The sequence below is a fragment of the Pinus tabuliformis genome, chromosome X (genome assembly GCF_031772625.1).
Source record: "Pinus tabuliformis cultivar Carrire ecotype Pingquan chromosome X, CPIR1, whole genome shotgun sequence".
NCBI classification, from domain to species: Eukaryota; Viridiplantae; Streptophyta; class Pinopsida; order Pinales; family Pinaceae; genus Pinus; species Pinus tabuliformis.
The window spans coordinates 664,925,665-664,953,284 of NC_142308.1; the positions used below are offsets into that span (position 1 = coordinate 664,925,665).

The window sequence follows — 27,620 nt, forward strand, 5'->3', positions numbered from 1 at the left end:
GAGAAAGTTAGATTGTTTTGAAATTTTTATGAAACTGTGAAAATTGTCATGTAAAATGTGGCATGGGAACATGATGCTACAGTGAAAGATGATGTAAGCAGATGAAATGGCATGTTGATCATGAATTTCTGGTTAGAATTCATTGTTTGACAAATAAATCATTGAGTTAAATGCATAGCTGCAAAATTGTTTTCCAACTGCAGAATGTGCACAGCTTTTGTAGCTAAAATCCTGAACAAACAACCCAAGTCGGTGAATAACCAAAAATGAATTCAAAGAGCAAGAAACAATGTTGTGGTTTACTGGAGCCAAAATCGAGTGATAATTGCAATGCCTCTTTCAATTTTATTTTTTAATTTTCTTTATCAAAAATAAATTATAATAAAGAAAATGTGTTTTTTTTTAATGAAATTATAATAAAGAAAATGTTTTTTTTTTTAATCATGAGACACATATGTGTCTAAAATCAACTTTATTAAATCAGATTGGACTCTTAGACCCCATGCCATGTGGAACATAGTTTGTTATTCACTTGGATTCTTTTAAAATCAAATTTATTAAATCTAATTAGACTCTTAGACCACATTCCATGTGGAGCAGAGTTTGTTATTCACTTAGATTTTTCTATTTTCAACTTGCCATGTTAAAACAGTTCAAAACAAATCGTTTTTCCCTCATGCAATCTACAAAATGGAGCTCTGAAGAACCCTGAATTTCTCCCAAATGGTTAGGAATCCAAGGAAATGGTTTTTGAGTTATTAAATTCATCCCGTTCCCGAAAAAACCCATGTCCCAGTTTTTTCAGATTCACCCTGGTTTGCTCAAAAAATTCGTTTTAAAATCGGGTTTCAAGACAGTTTACGCTTTCTGGCAATTACGTTTTCTGCAAAAATCAATTTCAAATTTCTCCTAAACGGTTGTAAAATCCAAGAAATCATTCATAGTTTACCTAATTGCCCATGTTCCAAAGAAAACCCATGTCTCATTTTTTTCATATTCGCCTTGGTTTGCTCAAAAAATTCATTTTAAAATCAGGTGTCTATGCTACTGCGTTTTCTAGAAATGTTCCCATGATTTTTGATTTGCAGGTTTTGAAAGTTGGGCTTGTGGCTGCATGGATGTCTTCTAGCAAAGGAAAAGAGAATATCTAACTCTTGCATTACAGAGGTAAGGATTTTTGCACATGGATTTGCAAGTCTTACAATAGCTAAATAATTTTTATGATATACTAACAAAACAATTTCTTTTTCTGATCCTCCAGGTCACACGAAGTGTAGAAGGAGAGCATACTTGAGATATTTATTTTGTTAGCATAATCAAGATTTTGTCAATCGATTCTTCTGTAAATTTTGCAAAAATAAAATGAAAAGGCTTGATCTCATACCTTAAATTATCGTTTGTGATCTTCACTTGCGTTCTTTGTTCTCAACCATTTGTTTTATTGCAAATTTTTCCTACCATGGGTTAGTAAATGGGTGGTTCTTACTGCACCATAAAACATCAAATTTATCCTAAAAACTATAAAAATTTATTTTTATTTTTCCTATCTATCTAAAAGCTATTTTATTTTTTATTTTTTAAGTATATTCATGCTTCCAATGAAGCCATTTACGGATTATAATTTTTGAAATGCTCATATCCCAACTTGAAAAATATCCCTGATTGTTTGTAAGGATATGCGAAATCAACTTGACCTTTCGATTTGCCGCAAGGATCTCTTGAAGAATTCATGAATATTGTGGCGTAACTACTTCTTGATACCATTCCTCAATGTAGTCTTTGGGCTACATTCTAGATCCTATGTCCATAAATGGTTAGTAAAAACAAAAACAAATAAAATACACTCTAAACTGAAAGTTAGTTCCTATGCACACTTCCCCGGCAACGGCGCCAAAATGTTGGGGCAAAGTGATTGCCTGTCATTTAATTTGTCAACCCGGGGGTTTCATAAACTTGTGAAGCATGCGTACACTATATGTGCTAGAAATTGTCTTTCAATTTAGATCAATCTAACCACAAAATAACGAAAACCAATTCATCTAACTATGAAATCAAATAATGAAAATGACATTCAATTAACCTATGAAATCAAAAATAGCTAATGTATACTTAGTTACTCCAGCATTCAATTATGAAGTGTTACCTTCTTAAGATGATGTGTAAGCAACTATTTATACTTTAACTTCTAATGTCCTAAAAAAACAAGTAAAGTGTGCAGAAAATAACTCAATGATTGCATGTATTAAATATTCAATCATTCAATCTTGAAATATGATTAAATCGATTTCTTAAAATGATCTTTAGGAATATCAGTTAATGCAATTAAATGAGGATCTTAAAAGAAAAAATTAGAAACATTAAAAAGTAAAGCTCAATGATTGCATAGGTTGAACATTCAATCACCCTATTTGAAGTCACCTTCTTGGCCTGATCCTTTATTCAATTATATAATGAATTGATGGTTTGATCTAAGAAACTAAATAACAGAACATGAAAGGAAACTAAATAACTATGAGCCCTTGCCTCAAACTTAATCCAATTAGAAAATACATAAATCTTCCTTATTGAAATGTTTTTAGAAAAGCAAAGATTACATAGTCATTCTAAAACTAATACTAAGAAAGCAAATGAACTTTAATCTATAAAAGCAATTAAATCTCACAATCATTAGATGGCCATTCCAATGGTGTATGAGGATGGCAAGTGAAGAAGCTCCATATGCAAGCAAAACTAAATCTTCAAATCTCCAAGTATGAGCTCCAAATTCTCTATTAAAAACATGAGCATTTCTCCAACTTTACACATGCCTTTAAAGGAAAAGGCTCTCCTATTTATACAAAAACATAAGAAGCTACCCTATTTAATGAGGATCCACTAAAATCTCATATAGTTACAACCAAATAGCTCATAATGAGACACATATCCCCTAGGTGTCTCATAGAGTTCTAATCCAAATAAGAAATGATGAGACACCTCATAGAGTTACAATCCAAATAGGACACATATCCTTCTTTGACCTTTATCCAAATCTCCTTTGAAGGGAATTCGAATTTGAGCATTGGAGGCCACATAAGGGTGCTTTGGAAGCTTCCAAATAACCTACACATGTCATGAAACTCAAGCCACATATATAGATACATGAAACCATGTTAATTTCCTAGTTTTTAATCATAAATTCACTTTAAACACATAAAATAAATAACTTTGGTAAATAAGGATCCTAACCCATATATTTATGAAAATGGTGGCTAATGAAAGATTATATGGTTATGGAGTTGTGACATGTGAGTGAAATGGTGGCGATAAAGGTGAAAGTGGATGTCATTTTAAAGACGTTTTGGAGGCCCAACAAAGACACTGACAAACTCTCGTTTGAACAAGTATGGGTACATTTTGGGATCCCGCATACCATTATATTAGATCGGGATAGCAGGTTCCTGAGCACATTTTGGTCAAGCCTCTAGACACTATTAGACACCAAACTCACCAAATCGGCTGCCTTCCATCCCCAGACTGATGGCCTAACGGAGGTTGTCAATAGGATGATAGTGCACATACTCTGGATGTACAACTCCAAGCATCCTCAAACCTGGGATGAGAGTCTTCCATATGTGAAACACAGTTATAATAGAGATATCCATAGCTCAACTGGTCACAGTCCCTTTCAAGTGGGTCTAGGATTTCAACCATTATCTTTGATTGATGTTGACATGCCTCATGCGACTACGCAGACAGAATAGACACATGTATTGTTCGAGGTTGATAAAGCTACCAAATTTATTGAATGCATCCAACACATCCGTTAGCAGGTTCACAACATCCTGGAGAAGTTCAATACCAAGTACAAGCAACAACATGATCAACATCTGGTGCCACACAAGTTTCAGGTGGGCGATAAGTCTGGTTGCATTTCCAAAAAGAATGCCTTACCGGAGCCCATCGAAAGCTCAGACCACTTCGATATGATCCTTACACCATTACCAAGGCTATGGGAGACAATGCTTTTAAGCTCAACATTCCCCCATTCCTTGGCTTGCACCTAGTGTTCAATGTGGACTACCTTCGACCATACTTCCCACCATTGTTGGACACATGAGACATTGCAAAACAACTCACACAAACAGAGTTAAACCCAGATTGCATGGAACATGCCACAACTAATCGAATTATGGACACATAGGTCAAGAACACTCGCTAACAAAAGATCCAACTGTATCGGGTTGTCAAAGCTAACCAACTCCTTCATCAAGGCAAACGGCTCACCAAGGACCAAGTTTAGCAAAAGTTTCCCCATCTCATGGAAGCACTCAACACAATGGGAGCCATTGCTTCCTAAGGGGGGAGGATTGATCCAGGTGGATATTGGTGGCCACCCTCCTATTCCACTTGGACCCCCAACACTATCTCTTTCGGTTTTTCAGTTTCCTTAATTGTAGCACAATTTACTATTTTTGGCAGTATTTTGGGTCCTGAACTTCTGGAGCTGTTTTGAGGCCCTAAACAATGTTTTTAGGGAAAACGGAGAGACTAGAAAATTCCCAAATGGGGTGACTCATTTCTTTTCAGCCTACTCTTCGAGGTCTTCAAAAGGAGGTATTATGATAGTGAAACAAAGATCGTATGCCAAAGTTACGACCCCGGGAAATTGATGTGCCAATTTACCCACACGGGGCCCACAGTTTTAGTGCTTCATCTCCTAGGGTTAGGTTCCTGGATGTTTAGGGTTTTCCATCATTTCTCAAAATAAATAGGCCTTGGAGTCTCATTGTAACACAGTTCAGAAGCATGTATCTGCCACATCTCTTCTCATAGATAAGCTACCATCGCCTGAGCTAATCGTATTTCCATTATGTTTGTAAGCATATTTCATTATTTGATATTAATGAAATGAAGTGTTATTTCTGTTGCATCTTTGTATTTATGGTTATATTTGTAATTTGTTGTGTTCCTGTTTAAATTCGGATCATCAGGTGTAAACAACATAATTAAGCATAGAGATCTCATACTTATTTGAGAATCGTTAAGAACCATTTTTCCCTCATAGCATTTGCTGCATTGTAATCTAGTAGGTCATAGATCCATTGTCCATTCATTTACAAGTAAAAACATGATGAGAGCCATACATAGCCACTATCATAAAACACATATATAACCAACATAATATAAGCAGAAATACCAATGAAATCACAACCATATTATCCACATATAAACCAGTATAATACTCATAGAAATACAAGGAGAAATAACCTTTCATTAATGATGCAAAATCCAAACCCGGGATGGGACTACCACATTCCACCCGACCATAAAATGGTTGAGCCAAATCTCTCTTCAGCCATTCACCCCCGTTCCATATTCCAAGTATTAATGTGAGACTCAAACCAAAAGAACCAACCAGGGCATACCAAGGCTAAACCACCTCACCCTCATCAATAGAAACCAGGCTTTACGTAATCCATCCCAGATCACTAGGCCAACACAATAAACATGACTAACATGCTTTACCATGATCTCCACCCGATCACTAGGCCAAACAAGCATGGATGCCACCGGATTTCTCCACCTACACTGTGAGGAATTTTCCTGTCTCCTAGTCTCTCAAGCTTTACCGCAATTCAAACTTGGATCACTCGGCCCTAAACCGAGACCCACTCTCTATGCTTTACTGCATATCTCAAACCCATGATTACTAGGCCCAACAAAGAGAAAACCACCTCTTGGATTTATCGTATATCATGCCATTCACTAGCAAGGATTCCTAGGCCCACCGAGGCAACACAATCCTGCCTTTATTGCAACCCACAGTCTGGCTCAGGGGTCACTAGGCCAGTGGCTTTACCGTGATCCACGGTCCAGTCTAGGGACCACTAGGCCATGTGCTCTATCATTCGAACATCCACCTCACTCAGCTTCAAATCCATCTAACAATCCAGCTCAACCAAAACATGAGAACCCCATCACACCATGGCTATTCGGAAATGGAAAGGCTAGGTTGAAAACATTGTTACACCTGGAAAAACCCATGCCATAACAACAAAAGAACCACATGCAATACCATGCATGCCAAATATAGCAAGGAAAATACACATGCAAATCGATACCTGCAAAGAATCATGTTGTAGCTGCTTGATCCTGCCTTTCCCTGCTTGATCTTTGCTTCCTCTTACCTTCTTTGCCTTTCTTGATCCAATGCCAAAATGCTCCAAGAAAACTCTAAGTGTCCAAGAGTGAGAGAGAGAGAGAAAATAATGAGAGAGCTCTAAAACTGAACTGACAAAAGGTTACCAACTGATCCTCAGAAGCCTTTTTATTAATGAGGCCTCTATTTTCTTCATTTTCCATTATTTTCCTTCATTTTCCTCCTCACATGCAACCTTTGACCTTTCACCTCCCTTTTCTCATAATTTCCATTATTTTCATAAATAAATGTGCCAAAATGTCATTTTGACTTTCCAAAGCCTTAGCCATTGCCTTTGCCAATTTCCTTAACCATTAATGAACTGATGAATACCCACACTAGGATGTCTTGCCCAATATTAAGCTTGGAATAAGTGTCCTATCAACTATGGTTATTATTTTTGCCTTTATTAACTTTTTATTACATGGAATTTTCACCAGGGATGTTACAGAATCCTCCCCCTTGGGGGACACCATCGAGGACACCATCCTTGATGTTCAACCACGCTTATACCTCAACGAAACTGCTGAAAAACAATCATACTTCCCATGGAGATTTATAACATAGCTCGATGTAGTATTTACAATGATCCTACTGAAAAGCAAACCAACATGAAAACATAACAACATGACAACATAATGACATGACACCCATATCATTTATTGGAGCTTTATAACATAGCTCATAGTGGTATTTACATCCATATACATATGTACATATACCAAAACACCATACCAAAATTGTTTTGCCTCAATTGAAAAACAAGGAAGGATACATAGCCCGCATCTGATCAGCCATCTCTCATGTAGCTTCATTGGGCCTAAAGTGCTTCCACTGCACTTTAATTTGCTCGATTACTCGGTTCCAGAGCATGAGCACCTTTTTCTGCAATATACACTAAGGCTCCAACTGGAATTATCCATCTGGTTCCACCTGCAATATAGATCCGTCAATCACATGGTTAACATCTTTAACATACTTCTTAAGCAATGACACATTGAAAACATCATGGACTTTCACTGTTGGAGGCAGTGCAAGTCAATAGGCTAGTGGCCTAATCCTCTCAACAATACTGAAGGGTCCGCAAAACCGTGGTACCAACTTGGCACATGATCCAATCTGTAAGGAGCTCTTCTTTGGTTTGATGTGCAAGTACACCTGTTCCCCAACCTGGAACTCCTTGAACAACCTGTTTCGATTTGCATAGCTCTTCTGCCTATCATGTGTTGCCTTTAGATTCTTCTTTATAACCAACATTTCTTGTTCCATGTTTTCCAACATATCTGGTCCAATTAGTACCCTGTTCATTGGATCCCTCCAACTGATGGGAGTATTACAACTTTGTCCATACAATGCCTCAAAAGAACTCATCCTTAATGATTCCTGATAACCATTGTTGTATGCAAACTCAACCAAAGGAAGATACTTTTCCCACTTTCGTTGTTGATGCATCACATACATCCTCAACATGTCCTCCAATATCCTGTTGACCCTCTTTGTCTGTCCATCTGTCTACGGATGATAAGTTGTAATGAAGGCCAACTTTGTGCCCAAACCTGCAAATAACTCCTTCCAGAACTTGGAAGTGAACTTTGCATCCCCATCTGACACAATCTTCTTTGGAACACCATGCAATCTGACCACATCTTTGCTGAATACATATGCTACATCGCTAGCTAAGAATGTAGATTTCACTGGAATGAAGTGCGCAACCTTTGTCAACCCGTCCATAACAACCATGATGGAATCATGTAGTCTCAATGTCCTCAACAAACCAATGATGAAGTCCATGGAAATGACCTCCCATTTCCATTATGGAATCACAATCGGTTGTAGCAATCCACCTGGATGTTTACACTCTGCCTTCACACGCTGACAATCGAAACACCTAGCCACAAACTCTGCTACATCCCTCTTCAGGTTCGGCCAATAATAAAATCTCTTCACTATTGTCAATGTCTTCTGATAACCTAGGTGACCTGAATATGGTTTCACATGAAACTCTCTCAAGATCACCTTCTTGAGTTCACTGTTGTCTGCCACATATAACCTGTCTCTGAATCTAACCAATTTGTCTGTCATAAGACAATAGTCTACATCCTCTACACCGCACCTGTACCTGTACATGTACCACTACCTGTACTACCATCTGTACATGTACCTATACTATCACCTGTACCTGTACAATACTCTGCTATAACCTGTGCACAATCTTTATATACCTGAAATCCTGCTAACCTGCCTGCAAGATCCTATCCTATAAGTTTGTCCCATAGAAGCTCATAGTTGCTAAGTGATTTACCTATACCCGCCTGCTAAGAGCATCCGCGACCCTATTCTCCTTTCCTTTGATGTACATGATCTTGAAGTCAAACTCACTGATCATGGCCAACCATCTAGCCTGTCAGGTGTTCAGATTTGGTTGGTTAATCAAATACCTCAAGCCAATGTGATCACTCATCAGTACAAATCTTCTGCCAAGAAGATAGTGCCTCCACATCTTCAATGCATGTATGATCGCTGCTAACTCCAAATCATGTGTCGGGCAGTTTTTCTCGTGCTCATTTAGTTTTCGTGACCCATAGCATACCACCTGTCCATCCTGCATAAGGAGTCCACCAAGTCCTCTCTTGCAAGCATCTGTGCATACTACAAACTCTTTGTTCGGATCTGCAATCTGTAGCACTGGTGCATGTGTCAACAACTGCTTAAGCTGCTCAAAAATAGCCTCACATTGCTTTGTCCATTCGAACTTATTACCCTTCCTCTATAATGATGTAATGGATAAGCAATATGTGAGAAGTTCCTGATGAACCTCCTATAATAGCCTACCAACCCCATGAAATATCTCACCTCATCCACATTCTTAGGAGCTACCCACTCCATGATTTCCCTTATCTTTTATGGATCTACTACAATTCCCTCCATAGAGACAACATGTCCTGAGTAATGTACCTCAATCTGAAAGAAACTACACTTGTTGAGCTTAGCATACAATTGTTGCTCTCTCAACAACCTCAACACTGCAACTAAATTCTCAACATGCTCTTCTTCATTTTTAGAATATACCAATATATCATCAATGAACACAATAACAAATTTATCCAAATACGGACGCAACACACTATTCATCAAGCACATAAATGTAGTTGGAGCATTAGTTAAACCAAATGGAACTACAACAAACTCATAATGCTCATACTTGGTCCAAAAAGTTGTCTTGTAAAGGTCCTCCTCTTTGATGTGTACCTGATGGTATCCGAGATCAATCTTCGATAACATTGTTGCTCCCTTCAACTAATCGAACAAGTCATAAATCCTTGGCAATGGATACCTGTTCTTGATGGTCACTTTGTTCAACTGCTTATAGTCAATGCATAATCTGAGAGTACCATCTTTCTTCTTCATGAATAATACTGGTGCGCCCCAAGGTGATACACTTGGTCTAATGTATCATTTGTCCAACATTTCATTCAACTGCAACTTCAACTCTACCAACTTAGGTGTGCTCATCCTTTAGGTTCTTTTGATGTTGGAGTTGCCCCTAACACTAACTCAATAGAAAATTCTACTTCCCTTTGAGGTGGCAACTCTGAAATATCCTCGGGAAATACATCCTGGAACTGCTATAGAACTGTATACCTGCTCAAAACATCTGCATCCTCAACTTCCTTATCCTTGTCACTATAAATGTGCACTGCAAATAACACACACCCTTTCCCGCGACTACGTTTTTCCTGCATAACTGTCACCATCCTAACTAATGTGGCTTTCTTCTTTCCCTGTAAGACACTTGGTTCCCCATTATCATCAACACACTCAATTGATTTTTCATAGAAGTCCACTTTGGTTCTATGAAGATACAACTAATCCATGCCCAACAACATATTGTATGATCCCAATGGTAATACATTCAAATGTGTTGCGGTAGGCATACCATTCAAATCAAATGCACAAGATCTTACCAAATGATGAACTCGCTTCTTTGTACCTATAGCCAACTGCACTAACCAAGATTCTGCATGCATTTCCTTACTCCAACCACACTTGTCCACCAAGCCAAAACTAACACAGCTATAATTAGATCCATGGTTAATCAAAATAGAAATAACTTGATCACAAAGCTTACTATCCATCTCAATGATAGATGCATGATGGTTTGCCTGTTTGTTATCCAATGTTGCATAAATACGAGGAATTCTCTAACCAACATCCCCAATAGTCTGTGCCTCTTGCGCACTATATATTTGAGGTCTACCACCCTGATTCTGTGGACAATCTCTCTTAAGGTACTCCTTACCGCATGTCCAACACTCAAACCGACCAATGCCCTCACCTCTTGTTACACTAAAAAATGTCACCTTGACTACTTACAGTTAGTATGGCTCAAATCAACAGTCATGCTACCCTCTTAGGCAAGTCTCATGCCTCTGTTATCCATCTCAAACTCAAAGAAGAGAGAAAGTCTTGTAAAAATCATGTTTATCTCTGGGGTCGCAGGTTCTCTCTAGCCTTACCTGCGGGGACGCTGACCATGTTCACAAAATCCGCGTCCATGGACGCTCTGTATGTTAAGGGACAGGTGCGTCCCTCTGTAAAAGGCAAAATGCGCGAGTTTTATCTTGAAAAAGTTACTTGTGGTTACTTCTAGAACATTCTAGAGGTCGGTTTGATGAAATGGATGCGCCTCCAGTTGGTTCATGTATCTCTATTAAGGGGGAACTTATCCCATCAATAAGGGAGCTATCCCACCCATAGAGGGGGATGATCCCATTGATAGTGGACCTGAATAACCTCTTTACAGCACTATAAATGAAGGCATTGAGCCAGAAGGAGGAGAGGTTGGAGCTATACATTTTCTTTGGGTAAATGCTGCAGGATTTAGGTCTTCCATTAGAGCCTTTGTGAGGAGAGATTGTCTTCACTTGATTCTACTTGGGAGAGGGTGAGCTTTGTCAAAGTAGAGGAAAACCCTTGATGGACCCTGGGAGGAACTTGCACAACACCAAGGCCAGGTTGTAAGAGTTTCTTTGTTTCGTTATTAATACAAACTGGTTTATTTTTCTCAATAGCTTGTGTTAATGAGTTATTTCATGTGTTCCTTGGTCTGCATGTTGAATATATGTTTTATTATATGAAATGCAAGTGCTTGGTAATTGTTTGATTGTTTGTGGTTGCAGGAATTGACTTGAAGGAGGAGCTCATCCGGATCGTCAAGAACGGACTTCAACAACAGCGTTTTGGAATAAGGTAAGCCTAAACACTTGTAGTTTTCATGTTGTAAAAGGTGTATTTAGAGAAAGATCACTCCATTTTGTCTTGTTTGTCATTAGAATGTCTTAGACTTCTAGGAAGGTCAGTCGTGTCCGCACCCTTGACAGATTCCGTGTGACAAATTGGCGACTCCACTGGGGAATCCATTAATGAGAGAGTCTTTTCCTTTATATGAACTTTGCTTTGAGAAAATCATTTTTATTTTCTGGTTTTTGACTGTGAGAATTAGTATTTGGGTGGCTTAGCTGTAGATTTAGTTGGCTTTAGTTTTTCTTCTTTTTTCCAGAAAGACGCAGTCTCTGTGTGCTGCACAGTGCGTCCTTGGACGCGCTGTTGTCGACTGCACAGTGCGGGGCCGCACCTGTGACAACGGCTGGCCTGCGTCTTCCTGTAAAAGTTAAGAAAATTCCATTTTTGCCTTAAATTACTTTTAGATTTTGTTTTTTCTTAGTGTTTTCTGCCCAGATCCTTTAGTACCCTGTCAAGAATTCTCACCTGAACTCGTTTTGTGAGCTTTGAGTGTTTTAGTGGTTTTCAACGAAGTTTAGACCTAGGGTTTGATTTTTGGAAAGGCTTTGTAGTGACTTTGAGCTTAGAAAGTTGTCCAGCCTTAGATATCTCTGGTTAGTCAACCTTCTTAGAAGTTGAGCCTGCCGTAAAGTCTCCTTGTTTGAGCAACTTGTCATTTGAGTTGTTTTGGGTCAAATTTCGAATTGCTTGTTTTTAAAGTATTGATTTCCATTTTCAAAAAGGACAAAAAGATTAGAATTTTGTTTTGACTAGTTTTTGGTTCTGCAATAAGCTAGTCCTTGATTTGATTGTGATCAAGTAAAACACCTTAGAAATAATCATTGTTAGTTTTGGCCTCGTTAAGATTGCTTAGAGTAAATTTGCCTTTAGTTTGCTTATGAGTGCATTTTCATAGATTTTAAGAGTTTTAAGATTGATTTTTGGTTATATTAGATTTATTTGCTTTATTAAAAGAAAAATACAAAAACATCTTCTTAAAAGTCTTGTTTCAAGTAGCTTTTTGTTTTCAAAAGAAGAAAAGAGTTTTTTTCGTGCATGTAAAGAGAAGTTATGTTTTTATGCTTGGAAAAGAAAAACGAATTGTTTCTTTGATTGTCTTCAATTAAGAAGTTGCTTTTATAAAGATTGCATTCTCTCAACTTTTTAGTTAAGCAATTCATCGAAAAAGTAAAGTAGTGGATAAATCATTTTAGGTGCATTTTGTAGTGGTTTCGAGTCGAGTCAACACACCACTAGTTTCACTTCCATCACCTTTTGACTTAAGAAACAACCTTAAAAGTAACGCTTAAATTAAAATCAATCTAGTAATCTTTATTTTTCTAGGGCTCTGAAGCACCAACATAGCTTAGGCTAGGGTCTTGGAGTAGGTGAGTACTTAACTCTCCAAGACTACAAAACCAAACAGATAGTCTATCTTGAGTAGAACAAATCCAATTGTTTCAGTTACATTCTGGGAAAGCTCCTCTTAAAGGAGAAACACGAGCTCGTGTCCGAACCAGTGAGGGGATCATTCCTCCCTCGTTGGGAACGACGCCAGGCAGTACGTATTACAAACGGTAAACCTCGGATTAACCATTGTCGAGGAGCCAGGGGTCACTTATCGGTAAACCTTGGATTGTTGTCAAGGAGCCGGTAAGGGGATTGGAGCTTGCTACTCTGCCCTTGCGTGCTGTCGGAGTTTAGACTGTTCCCCCAGGTGTAATTGTTGTGATTGGTAACCTTAGTGGCCATAATATCTAGGATTCTACCCAAGGTGACGGTGGAGGGAAGGTCCCACTGTACCTGGAGCAGACGTCGGTTATACTCACTTGGATTTTCTGGGGGGTTCGCTTCACTTCGAGACGGTTAAAGTGGAGGAACTTGGTCCAGTCTATTCATTAAGCAGGTTGCCGGGGTAACTGTTCCACCCACTATTTCTGTACTGAATCCTGCGAGGTTGGGCCTAATCACCAACTAGCGCTTTTGGTCCGGAAGACTACTGTTTGTGTGTGGTTTGACGCTCTAGATTATTTAGGCGTGTGCTTCAAATTTGATTGGTTCTTTAGAAGACTTTAGGTGGTTTGATTTGAAATTTTTTACTTTGATTTCGTGTGTTGTAGTTAAAATCTTTAATTGTGGCGGAATTACCGAGACAGTCCCGTAGACTTCGGGGCAAGTCTCCTGAGATTGTTACCGGGATAGATTTGTTAAGAAAACTCCGTAAATCGCGGGGTGAATCTCCTGAAGACATTCCGGGTCATTTAGAAGGGTTAAAGGTCCTTGTAACTCCTCCTAGTGGCAGTAGAGTAGGTTCACCTGAAGAAGGAGAATCTTCTTTGGTAGTCCATCCAGATTACCAAAGATTAGAAACAGGTTACAATCCCGAAGCTGTTACAGTTTCCGAGCTTGCTGGTAGTTTTTCATCTGCCAGTGAAACAGGCGAAGAACCTGAAATTTCAGAACCTGTTACTCCAACTCCTAGTGTTCCTGATTCACCAAGAATAGAAAGAATTATCACCGAAAATCTTCCTGTTGGATTAATTGCTATAGAAGAACTTGTTCCAGAGGAAGAAATAGGCGTTTCTGATTCTGAAGATCTAATTACCCTTGATCTAAGGGAGCGTGAATCCATCTTTTACAGTCCTCCTAGAAGTGAATCTTGGTACCTTGCATTAACCAATTTTTTAGACAACTCAGTAGGTTTTTCTACACCTCGTACTCCGGTTCCACCTAGAGGAATTCATTCTCCTGTAAATATGTCTGGTCAGTCATCTGTGTTTTCACAAAGTCCTGAATCATTTTTACATGGCGGTCCTTCTGTTCCTACTGGGTATCAGTCACTTTCTGGTACCTTTGCGGGAGCATCTCCTCAACCTGTTGATCATGGGTTATTAGTTGGAAACAGTGGTAATGTACCATTGAGTATAGGTGAAGTTTATATGATGTCAGGTTCAACTCCCATTAACCAACCTCAAGGTGGCCAATTACCGCCTGGGGGGCAACCTTCGTTAATGCCTGGGGGGCAACCTCAAGGTACTTCATTTGTGACTGGGGGGCAACCTCAAGGGTATCAACCCCAGCCTCAATACGTACCCCAAAGTCAACCTCAGTATCAGTATCAACCTCAAGGATGGCAACCTCAAGGATGGCAACCCCAAGGGTATCAACCCCAAGGATACCAACCTCAAGGTCAAGGTCAACCCCAGTATTCGTATTTACCTCAAGGTTATCAACCTACGGGTCAATACCCTGGTCAAGGTTATCAACCACCTCAAGGGCAATCATATGGGACTACACCTTACAGTTATCAACCCTATCCTCAATACGGCTATGGATCTCAGTATCCTCAACCTGTTACGAGTCAATACCCTGGAATGTTAACATGGGATCCGTCACAGGGTCAACAGATGTCGCAACCAAGTATACAGTCGGTACCTCAAGCAGGACAACCTGCAGTTCCTGGTCCACCCCAGCAACCGCAACCTGTCCAGTCAAGTGTTCAGACCCCTGTAACTTCTGTAGTTACTCAGCCGCCAATTGCACCGAGTACTCCACCTCACACGGCTGCAGCAACTACCGCTTCATCTACCATGCTTACATCTGGAGTATCGGCAGCTCCGGTTTCTACTGTCCCTGTAACCGCTCCTCAGACATCTGTACCGTTGTCTGGACCCACGGTTCAAACCACAGTCCAGATGCCTGCAGGTCAACCTGGTACAAGTACGGTTGTTACTACTCAACCTCAATTTGTTCAACCTCCGTACCAGGGACAGTATCAACCTGGGCAAGCTGCCCAACAACCGGTTTACCAGTATCAACCGTATCCTGGGTACAATTATCAACCACCTCAACAACCCCAGTACGGTCCGGTTAATCCTGGTTTTCCAGGAGGATATAATATCCCCAATGCGAATCCTGTTCCTAGTTATCCTGGATATCCTCCTCCTGGGGCTGGTATTGTGACTCAGAGTTTCAGAGATCCTAACCGGCAGTTACCATTTATTGCGACTTTAGATTTACCCGACTTGACGCGCCTAACGAACGATCCAATTCAATATCTTCCGTTCTGGCCGCCAATGCCAAATAAGTTGCCCAGCGATATACCCAAGTTCGAAGGTAAGTCTGGAGAGGATCCGTCTAATCACGTGATGACTTACCACCTCTGGTGTGCATCAAATTCCATCTCAGATGATTCTATCCGCTTACGTCTTTTCCAGCGTACACTCATTGGTCTCGCAGCCAAGTGGTACATTGAGTTGCCACGGGCTTCTTTTTACAACTTTAGCCAGTTAGCTACTTCATTCTTAACTCATTTTCAGTTACCAGTCAGATACGATAATGGTACGGAATTATTAACTTCGCTAAAACAATCGACATCCACGTACATTTCTGATCACATCCATGAGTGGAGACGTCGAAGGAGATTAGTGAAAGTTTTTATCCCGGACCAAATTTTAGCTGAATGGTTTGTAAAATCATTATTACCAAGAATTACTGAAGATGTAGCTAAGGCCGGCGTAGTTACTGAGGAGCAAGTCATTGCTCAGGCACAATACCTTGACTTAGTTTACACTCAGTCGGGTACGTTACACGAGAAAATTCCGGATCTTCCAAAGTCAAACCAAATCGCTGCTGCTCCTTCGGGATCTCATGCCGCTGATGGTATGATCGGTATCGTGACTACGAAGAGTAAGAAGAAGTCTTCCAAGACCTCCAATACTCCAATTATCACTTTGCCTGATTCTCCGACAGGAGAGTCTTCTCCTCCTGAACTTACCGCCGACATTCACGCTGTAGAGTCATCTACGGCCAAATCCAAAAACGGTGGAAAGAAGAAAGGAAAGAAGAAGGCTAAAGCAGACAAGGCTCCAAAGGAGAAAACGGAAAAGTCGGAAACCAATGACGAAAAGCGCAAACCTCGTTATCCTTGTCTCATTTGTGAAGAAGATCATTTTACGAGAGACTGCCCTCATCGGGCCGAGGTAGTGAAAATAGTTAAAGGTTCTCCGACTCCTGCTGTGTTAAAGAATCCATTCCCGAGCAGGAAAATAAGATGATAGGTTCTTCTTCGAATGCCAGTGAAGAACCCATTTTGATGATGTCTCATGTCAGGATTGCGACTCGATCGCAAGATTATGGTAGTAAGGCTCCTGTTGATGGTAAAGAAGCAGAATCTTCTCACTCTAACCCATCAACCTCAGCTCCTGGTTCCGATCCACTACAGATCGAAAAACCTAACCCAGACTTAGTGATTAAGCCGCCCGCCAAGGGTGTACTTCGAAGGTCTGCTTTCAATCCACATGCGAGAGCAGCCCAGAATTACAACATTGTTGAAGACTTAGCTGTTTCACCTTCAGCAATGTCGGCACTCGAAGTGCTGCAATCATGTCCAGCGCAACGAAAATTGCTTTTGTCGGCTATTGGAGCTGTCGATGTTCAGGACCCGAACCTAATGATCTTTGATCTAGAAAGTAGTACACCGCGTCTCCCCCATCAAATGGCTTTCCAAATTCCAGTGATAGTCAAAAACAGGCCTATTCATCGGACTGTGATTGATGAGGGAGCTTCTACGTGTATTATGTCGATTCAATGTTGGAGATCGCTTGGTTCTCCTTCGTTGAACCAATCCCCCACCATCCTTAAGGCCTTTGATGGCCGTGGGTTCCGTCCGTTTGGTATTCTACAAGAATTGCCTATAGGGGTCGAAGGTAAAACCGTTAGTCTGGATGTGGAAGTGGTTGATGCCCCTCTAGACTACAACCTTCTTTTGGGTCGAAGTTGGTCATATGCTATGACAGCGGTCGTTTCATCGGTCTTCAGAGTCATTAAGTTTCCACATAACGGTAAGATCGTGACTATTGATCAGCTGACATACTTTTCATCCGACCCAACCTCTTTAGAAACTATCCAGCATGTTGGTAAAACGACAATCCCTTATAGGGACATTGGTGTAGGTTTAGTTAAGGATTCCGGTTTACTGGGAACTTTTCCTCTCCCTCCACTCAATGCAGACCCTTCGTTCGCAACAATTCATATGATCACGTCAGAAAACATTATTTATGATGATCCTTGGTATGTTCCCTCTGACTCTGAGCTAGACTCACTCGGTGATGTTATGCCGTTGAGTCCGTATGAGATTGCTTATGAAGCTCTTATGTCTTTTACCGACTTTCATTCAACCGACCAAATGAATGTGGTCAGTGAAGAGTCACTTTTCACCTCACCCTTAGAACGGATAACGTTTCCCGAAGAAGTGTCATCTGACGAACAACTTCGCGAAATCCTAAGTGTAGATGATCTACCATGGGACGATCTCCATCACAGATCTTCGTTTTTACCTAAGGATGATGCTTTGAAAATGATTTTTCATCTATCTTTACCGCTGAATATGTCAAAGACGCTCAGGATCCAACGAAACATTCTGATTCAGAGCTGAATTTAGGGAATATTTCTCGTACTATTCCCATTGATATTTCAGTGAAGCCCGGAATCAAGGAGAACATTCATATAGGTGCCGCATGTACTGACGAAGAAATTGAAACTTACAAGGCCCTATTCCAAGAATTCCGCGACGTGTTTGCCTGGTCCTACGAAGAAATGCCAGGAATCGATCCTGCCATTGTTGTTCATGAAATCAAAACCTACCCGGATGCTAAACCCATTCGGCAACGGTTGCGTCAGATTCACCCTCGAAAAGCAGCTGCAATCAAAGCCGAAGTCGAAAAGCTGTTGAAAGCAGGTTTCATTTATCCGATCCCGTTAACGGATTGGGTATCGAATATTGTTCCCGTCAATAAAAAACAAGGAACAATAAGAATCTGTATCGATTATAGGGATATCAATCGAGCTTGTCCAAAAGACAACTATCCTACGCCTTATATCGATCAAATTATTGATGATTGTGCCGGAAGTGAGATGTTTTCCTTCATGGATGGTTTCTCGGGTATAATCAAATCAATATTCTACCTGCCGATCAACCAAAAACGGCATTCATTTGTCCATGGGGGACATTTGCTTATTGCAAATTACCTTTTGGCCTTAAGAATGCCGGTGCTACTTTTCAACGGGCCATGTCTTATGCATTTCATGACATCAAGCACATTGTGCAACCCTATCTCGATGATTTGCCTGCTCATTCTTTACACCGAGCTGATCACCTTGTCCATTTACGAGCAATCTTTATGAGGTGTAGGCATTATCGAATTCGGTTGAATCCCCACAAGTGTGTTTTCTGTATAGAAACAGGTCGATTGCTGGGATTTGTTGTTTCCAAAACCGGCATTCGCGTCGATCCCTCGAAAGTCGAGGCTATCATCCAATTGCCTCCTCCTTCGAGTTTGCGCCAACTCCAAAGTTTGCAAGGGAAAGCAAACTTTTTACGCCGATTCATCCCTAACTACGCCGAGGTCACTAAAGGTTTTACACGGTTGTTGAAACAGAACGTACAATTCTTTTGGGACGAGATTGCTCAACAATCTTTTGATGCACTGAAACACGCGTTGACCCATGCACCGTTATTGCATCCTCCCAACTACAACCAGGACTACTTCTTATACCTCGCAGCTTCGCATTCCACCATTGGAATGGTGTTAGTTCAAGAAGATGAATTCAAGGCAGAGCATGTGATATATTACCTTAGCAGAACCTTAAATCCAACTGAGTTAAAATATTCGCATGTGGAGAAATTGGCCCTGGCAGCCGTTCAAGCTGTCCAGCGTTTTCGTCACTACATTCTTCTCCGCAAAACTACTGTTATTTCGGATTGCAACCCTATGATTTATATCTTGACAAAACAACTGCTAGGGGGCAAGTACTCTAAATGGATCGTCATCCTGCAAGAGTTCGACTTGGAGTTTGAGAAGTCCAAGTCTAAGAAATCTTTAGTCTTCGCGGAATTGATGTGTGATTTCCCGAGTGCTGACACAGAGACTGTGGCAGAGGAGTCCATTGCGGACGAATCTTTGTTTCTTATTAGCACTGTAGATCCGTGGTATGGGGATATAATCATCTATCTCCAAACCCAAACCTTTCGGCCTGAAACTTCCAAGGAAAACCGTCGAAAAATTCGGTTTCAATCCCAGCAATACAGAATTATTGGAGATACACTTTATCGCCTGGGGGCAGACTTAGTTTTTCGACGTTGTTTAACTCACGATGAGGCTGAGAGAGTTTTGAATGATTGTCACTCTGGAGCATGTGGCGGTCATATGTCTGGGTATGCCACAGCTCAGAAGGTGTTGCGCGCTGGCTATTTCTGGCCGTCTATGTTTAAAGATTGTATCCTTGCCGTCAGAAAATGCCACAACTGTCAAGTGTTTGATCGCAAGATGCGCGCTCCACCTGCTCCTCTCCACCCTATAATTGCCGCTGGTCCATTCGCCAAATGGGGCATTGACTTTATTACTTGTAACCCTCACTCGGCCGGGGGGCATGCGTATATCATCCTTGCGGTTGATTATTTTACTAAGTGGGCCGAGGCGATGCCTACATTCGACGCAAGCGGCAAGACAGCTGCACTTTTCGTATTCAATCATATCATAACTAGGTTTGGTGTCCCACAAGCAATCATTACGGACCATGGAAGCCATTTTCGAAATGTCATGATGACTGAACTTACAAGCCAGCTTGGTTTGCGCCACGATAGCTCTACACCTTATTATCCGCAAGCCAACGGTTTGGTTGAGTCAATCAACAAAGTTCTAGTCGTCATGATTCGACGGATCATTGGTATCCATCGAACGAATTGGCATAACATGTTATTTTCGGCACTATGGGCATATCGAACTTCAGTGAAAAATTCAACAGGTTTCACCCCTTTTCAGCTAGTTTATGGCTTAGAAGCTGTGTTACCTATTGAGTGCGAAATCCCATCACTTCAAATGGCTGTCGAATTACTTCCAGCTACTTCCGAAGAGGAGAAACGGTTGTTATACTTAGCTAAATTAGATGAGACTCGACGTGACGCTACTTTAGCTATCGAGACTCACGCGAAACGAATGAAAGCTCAGTACGATAAAAATGTAACCCCTCGAAGTTTTTCGGAAGGAGACCTAGTACTATTATATGATCAAGCGAACGATAAGCTAGGTGCTGGAAAATTCGTTCCCATGTGGCATGGGCCCTACATTGTAAAGCGAAAGCTAGCAAAAGGGGCTTATGAGTTAGTTGATTTTGATGGGGACTCTTTGGGCAAACCCAGAAATGGACTTTACCTAAAGAGGTATTATGCTTAAAATGATGGATGGAGAAATTTTTAGATAGGTTAGATTTCCTTTCTAGCTAGCAAGTGTGTTAGTTTAGTCAGTGTGCTTAGCTTAGCAAGTGTGGTTTTTCGTCATTATTTTGGCTCATCTTGGTTTTACTCTTGATATTGTAGATGTCGACGCCTCTCCAAACATACATTGGATTTGCTGATGGTGCTTGTCGTAGTACACGGAATATCTCTTCCGCAGCTTGGGTTATCTATTCGCCCTCTGACGAGTTAGTTTCTATGCATGGGGTAAGCCTCGGTCAAACAACGAATAACATTGCAGAATACAGTGCAGTGGTTGAATTATTATCCGAATCTATTTCATTTGGAATTCGACGTTTGATAGTGAGGTTAGATTCTGAACTTGTTGTATTACAGCTTAATAGAGTTTATGCCATTAGAAATCCTGTGTTATTAAGGTTGTTTTTGAGAGTGCGTCTCTTGGAACGTGAATTTGATTACATTGAATATCAACATATTCCAAGGTCTTTGAATACATTAGCAGATGCAATTGCTTCTCAAGTGTTGGACAGACATTTATAATAATCATGCAAGTAAATTTAAAGACATTTCATCATACATGTTAAACAAGATAAGCCGATAATAGTGATATATAGATATAGATAGAAGTGTGTCCAAAAATATATACATCGTCTTCGATCATAGGTTTAACACACCTTATGATCGGCAAAATGATAGTGCAAAAAGTCAAAAATGTCACATGTGACTACAAAAGTGACTAGTCAATCACTGGTGGTGCTCTCTGTACGACACCACTGCGCGGGCTATCTTGCGCAGAAATCTCCTAAACGGTCCAGGGACTGCGACCACGAAGCGCTGAAGCCTCATTGGAATATCATCCATAGTAGTCTCAGGTATATCTGCCGTGAGACGCTCTAGATCATGCTCCAAATCGGCTAGTACTTCTGCTGTCGCATCCTGTAAGGCCGGTGCCGGTGCAGCTGGATGTCGTCTGTCGTAAGGCCGGAGATTGGCTGGACGCTGTGGTCCAACATCTGCATTTTTAAAATTTTACTGTTACTTTGAGACGATATATATGAAAAATAAAAAATACATAATTAGAAAACTTGTGAAAATGAAAGTACCTCTGTCATCCCATTGTTCTCCCTGTGGAAGAACCATGTCCGGATCACCTCTGAAATCCATTCCGGCATATGGAAAGTCTTGTATCACAAAAAGCTGGCCCTCTAGCCAGTCGAAGTAACTGTCTGAGAATCGAACCACTGCAGCACCCTCGTCAGGATGCCGGGCCATCACCGCAACCCATCGAACAAGCTTTGGCTCCCGAGGACCCAAGTCATCAACAGTGAGTTGCTGAGGGATCAGCATAGGAACTCTCTCCAAGGCAAAGCTCACGACTAGAGGCCCATATCCAAAAGTCTTTAGTCGTCCGTTCTTTGCCTTGGTTAGTTGGCTCTTCATATGAGCCGACACAGCTTCGCACCAGTTGAAGATGGTGCCTTGGTAACAGTCAACTGCCATCCGCATTTGGGATCCGGAGGCAATGTGCAAGGCGGCCGCGCCACAAATCCTAGTGACCGTAAATGCAATAACTCTAAGTTCCGCCAGAGCGATGTGCTTTATCTCCACGCCTTTTTTATGGCGAGTCCCTGGTCTGCACCACTCCTCGCGGAGATCATCAAGGGATTGGCCACCCGGCCTGGTCCCCGCAAGGTTGAGTTGCTCACCTCTGTTTGGCAAGCCAGTGAGAAAGTATACATCCGAGGGCTCTATCTCGAGCTGGTGCCCTCCAATGTAAAAGCATTGATCTTGAACGTTCCATCGCTCAACTAGCCATTCCAAAAATCTTACCTGGCCCCTCATGCCCGGTATGGTCCAATATTTGTACAATCCACATGTTCTTAAGGCATCCAGAGAGGGTTGGTGGTTAATCGCAGCTTCATCGTCTTCTACGTGCTCTCTCTCTCTCCAGTCTAACATGTTTTGGGCCCTGCACATCAAAAGAGTCAATTAGAAATTAATTTGAGAAAATTTGGTGGTTTTTTGAGAGAGTTAGGGTTTTGAAATGCGCCCTTTGCGGAAGACGCACCCCGGCTTTTTAGCACAGGGCGTCCGGACGCAGCTCGCCTGAAGGCGGACTGCGTCCCCAGACCTTTTTCCCGTGTGAGAAAAAGTCGGGGGACGCGGCTCACCCGAAGGGCACCTGCGTCCGCCGAGGGGCGCATTTTGAACCCAAAACCCCCCCAAAAAATGAAACAGAGACCAAAAACAAAAAACTAAACGGATAAAAATGAAGAGTGGGATGTGTAAAATACCTCGGTGAAGCGGCGTTCGATTCCGACGGTCAGATTTTCCGCAGCAACCACGGGAAGTTTCTTGTCAAAAGCTCCTTTTTCAACCTCAACAGTGAAACGGTAAAAATGACATGGTAAAAGGTCTTTTTATAGGTTTTTTGGATGAATTAGTTCATTTTTTACCATGAAAAGATGTTTTCAAATGTATTTTTGCCTATTTTAAACAGGTATGAGTAATGTGTCGCTTTTGTGCAGGACGAAGGGATTTCAAGGGAAATTGTAATTTTTCACAAACAAAATTTCAGAGTCATCTTTTAAGCCCTTTTCTGACTCCTAAAACATGAAAAGATCGCCGAGTGTTTCTTTTTCACTCGTTAAAACGGAATTAAAAGACGGTCCCCTTTTAGCTCTTTTCTGACCGCAAAATCAGGAAAAGATTGCCGGGTTTTTGTCGTTTCAAACTCGATAAGGAAATAAAACGACGTGTCTTTGATCGCTTTTTACTTTTCAGGTCAACGATACTATTATGAAAGTACTCCTTGGTCGCAAGATCAAGCGGTTCCCCCAGGTATTATTTTATACTTTTTCGGGCTTGAGGGACACAAATATACGAAAAAGTTCAACGTGGAGTTTCCTTAAGTTTTTTCAGACTCTCTAAAATTGAAAAACGCCGAGTTTCTCCTATACTGGGCTCGTTAAACTTTTACAGTAAAGGACCTGTTCAATTACAAACAGGAACGAACCACTCCTTCCTAGGGTTCGCATTTAAACTAGGTTGGACTCGTCCGAAGGATGAGCTTATAATCAAGCATATGTTATCCTCCTCAAGCTTGTTAAAAATAAAGAGGTACTTGCCAGAAATGGTGGGGGAAAAAAGAGAAGAATGAACCTATTTGTCACCTTTTGCCTCAGAAGAAACTTTATTACCGCTCTTGAACACGACACTTTTCATTCACCTGGGTTGGGAAATCTTTTACCTCACAGTTGACTAAATCACTTTGAAAATCTTTAACCGGGTTCAGGGATCAACTTTGAGTTATTCGTCACCAAACCATCTGTTGTGTCGTTATGTGTTCAAGAGGTCTGCAAGCAAAACTTTCATCTGCAAAATACTTGTCATCCATTGACCATCCCTGAGTCAGTCCTTACAGCAACATTTCTTCAACTTGAACAATGATTTCGTGTTGCGGGCTTGCCTGCAACGGGTCGCTTTCTATCGACATCGACACATTATCTAGAAAGATGACTTAGGAATCGACAGTACCTTGAAGTCTGCATGCATCAATGGCAGGTTTCTCGCCTTTGACGTCAGTTTACATCATTGACTTTCGATCAGAGGATTCCGTGAAGTGTTCGACATCAAAACATCTATTCACATTTCACGGGTTGTGCTTGGTACTTTGAGAACCATTGACATTACTGGTGGTTTCTCTCACACTTGTTAACAGTTTACATCATTGACTGGTAATCAAGTGGTTTCTACCATGTTCGACATCGAATCATTTAATCACATGGCTAGAATCGTACCAATTCGGGAAGTAGAAGTGAAGACCCTGGATCTAGTTTCTACCATCCAGGCTGCGAGGAGTTTTGTATTCATTGTCTATGTAGACTTATCATAAACAGATGGCTGCGTCCATACTGTGTCTACAAAAGTCTATAAAAATGATGTACTGCAAGATCATTCCTGTATCAGAATAGTTAGTCCATTAGTTAAAGTTTTGAATCTGAGTATGGGAATGCCTACCTCAGTGATGATATAATCTTATCCATGTATTTTGTGTTGAAAATTGCAGGTTCCAACCAGGCCATCCACAAGGCAATCCTTGAAATGATAAAGCGCTTCACCCTTCCTAGAATTACAAAACCCTATTCTATTCCAGGCTTCGCACTTTAGGGGGCAATCTGTTACACTAAAAAATGTCACCTTGACTACTTACAGTTAGTATGGCTCAAATCAACAAGTCATGCTACCCTCTTAGGCAAGTCTCATGCCTCTGTTATCCATCTCAAACTCAAAGAAGAGAGAAAGTCTTGTAAAAATCATGTTTATCTCTGGGGTCGCAGGTTCTCTCTAGCCTTACCTGCGGGGACGCTGACCATGTTCACAAAATCTGCGTCCATGGACGCTCTGTATGTTAAGGGACAGGTGCGTCCCTCTGTAAAAGGCAAAATGCGCGAGTTTTATCTTGAAAAAGTTACTTGTGGTTACTTCTAGAACATTCTAGAGGTCGGTTTGATGAAATGGATGCGCCTCCAGTTGGTTCATGTATCTCTATTAAGGGGGAACTTATCCCATCAATAAGGGAGCTATCCCACCCATAGAGGGGGATGATCCCATTGATAGTGGACCTGAATAACCTCTTTACAGCACTATAAATGAAGGCATTGAGCCAGAAGGAGGAGAGGTTGGAGCTATACATTTTCTTTGGGTAAATGCTGCAGGATTTAGGTCTTCCATTAGAGCCCTTGTGAGGAGAGATTGTCTTCACTTGATTCTACTTGGGAGAGGGTGAGCTTTGTCAAAGTAGAGGAAAACCCTTGATGGACCCTGGGAGGAACTTGCACAACACCAAGGCCAGGTTGTAAGAGTTTCTTTGTTTCGTTATTAATACAAACTGGTTTATTTTTCTCAATAGCTTGTGTTAATGAGTTATTTCATGTGTTCCTTGGTCTGCATGTTGAATATATGTTTTATTATATGAAATGCAAGTGCTTGGTAATTGTTTGATTGTTTGTGGTTGCAGGAATTGACTTGAAGGAGGAGCTCATCCGGATCGTCAAGAACGGACTTCAACAACAGCGTTTTGGAATAAGGTAAGCCTAAACACTTGTAGTTTTCATGTTGTAAAAGGTGTATTTAGAGAAAGATCACTCCATTTTGTCTTGTTTGTCATTAGAATGTCTTAGACTTCTAGGAAGGTCAGTCGTGTCCGCACCCTTGACAGATTCCGTGTGACACCTCTATGCTGCTGCTACTATGACCCATGTCCCTGTTTAGCTGCATTGAATCTCTTTTACGGTGCCACATTTTCATCTGCATTCTAAGGCCTTATTCTTTTTGGCTGCCATTTATTGTTACCTTTGCCTTTCCCTTTCCATCCTTGTTGAGATTCATTCTTATGCTTTGACTACTCATAGAAACGCTTCAATTTCCCAATAATTTCCTCAAGTGACCAAGGCTCATCATACTCAACTCAATCTCTAAATTCTAATGGCAATCCACTGACAAATCATTGAACTTTAGCCTTCTCATCTTTAAGATATGGTACATACCTCAATAGCTCCAGAAATTTGGTCGTGTACTCTTCATTTGTCATTGATCCCATCTTTAGCTCATAGAATTCTTTGGCCTTACTATCGTAGTACCTTTCTGACAAGTACTTCTTCCTAAAAATCCTCTTGAACTCGTGCCAACTCAAGTCATCTGTCCTGATGTCTCTAACCCGCTTCACATCTTCCCACCAAATGTTTGCTTTACCTTTCAAGCTGAAGATCACTACTCTGGCCTTCATGTTATCTGTGTAATTATGCAACTCAAAGAATTTGTTCATCCCAAGTATCCAAGCCTCTACATCTTCCGGCTTCTTCACATCTCCATCAAAAGTAGGTGGCTTCACTTTCTTAAACTCATATGGCAAGTATCCCCTATCACTCCTCCTGTAAGGATGATAACGATGACGATCATGATGTCTATCAGAACCAAAACTAGAATAGTACATGTATCCATCACCTCTCCTATCCGAAGTATCCAACAACCTGCCATCTCTAATAGTGTCATCTCTATTTGAAATATGACCACCAGAATACCCACTGCAATATGCCCCATTAGTTCTGTCCTCTTGTCCATGGTTGATCCGAAGTGTCGCTGCAATTCTAGAAAACTTTGAAGAAGTAGAGTATTAACCTTTGCTTGTTTCTCTTGTGCCTGTATGATTCTGTCATTGTCTACCTTATAACTCCTTGTTTCTTCCTTCAAGGTTCTTAATATGTCTACCAATTCAGAAGAGTGCCCAACACCACGCCGCTCATCTGACTGATAGGGAAAATCTTTGTAGTTTATCATCTTGCTAGCCATTTTATCTTTCTCCTGCAAGGCATACTATGTCAGCTAAACCAAACCACAATAAACTGACGTACCTTAACATAGCTAAGGGAGGATGTCTCATCTGCAGGATCATCAAATCAACGTGATACATGTATAACATAATTGTAACAACATATACAAATAAGTGCATCAACACATAAGCATCATTCTAGCTAGATTCCAGTCATCAATGCATGACCATATCAATTACACATACGATGACCTCATGCATGACAACAACCATTACGCCACTATACACATGGCCACATGCAAACATCAACCTGCATAAGCAATGCGCAATCAACCACACACACGCATGAACAATACTTGAAACCAAGCTTACAAAAATGATACATGCAACCAAACATACAAGAATGTAACCAAGCATACAAAATGATACATGTAAGCGACATATAACAACATGTAACTAGTCATACACTCATGACGATGCACTCCACAATAACAACATCAACATCCATATGACGACATCACTACAACCATGATCAACATTATGCAATGCAACAACCATATGGAATGCAAGCATAA

The 27,620-nt window shown here is 40.8% G+C and overlaps 1 pseudogene; it reads right to left on the bottom strand.

Moving 5' to 3' along the window:
* LOC149141721 (putative DNA primase large subunit pseudogene) overlaps window positions 1–27,065 on the bottom strand; it is a 40,387-nt pseudogene extending 13,322 nt beyond the window's left edge.
* Between the last annotated feature and the right edge of the window lie 555 nt (window positions 27,066–27,620).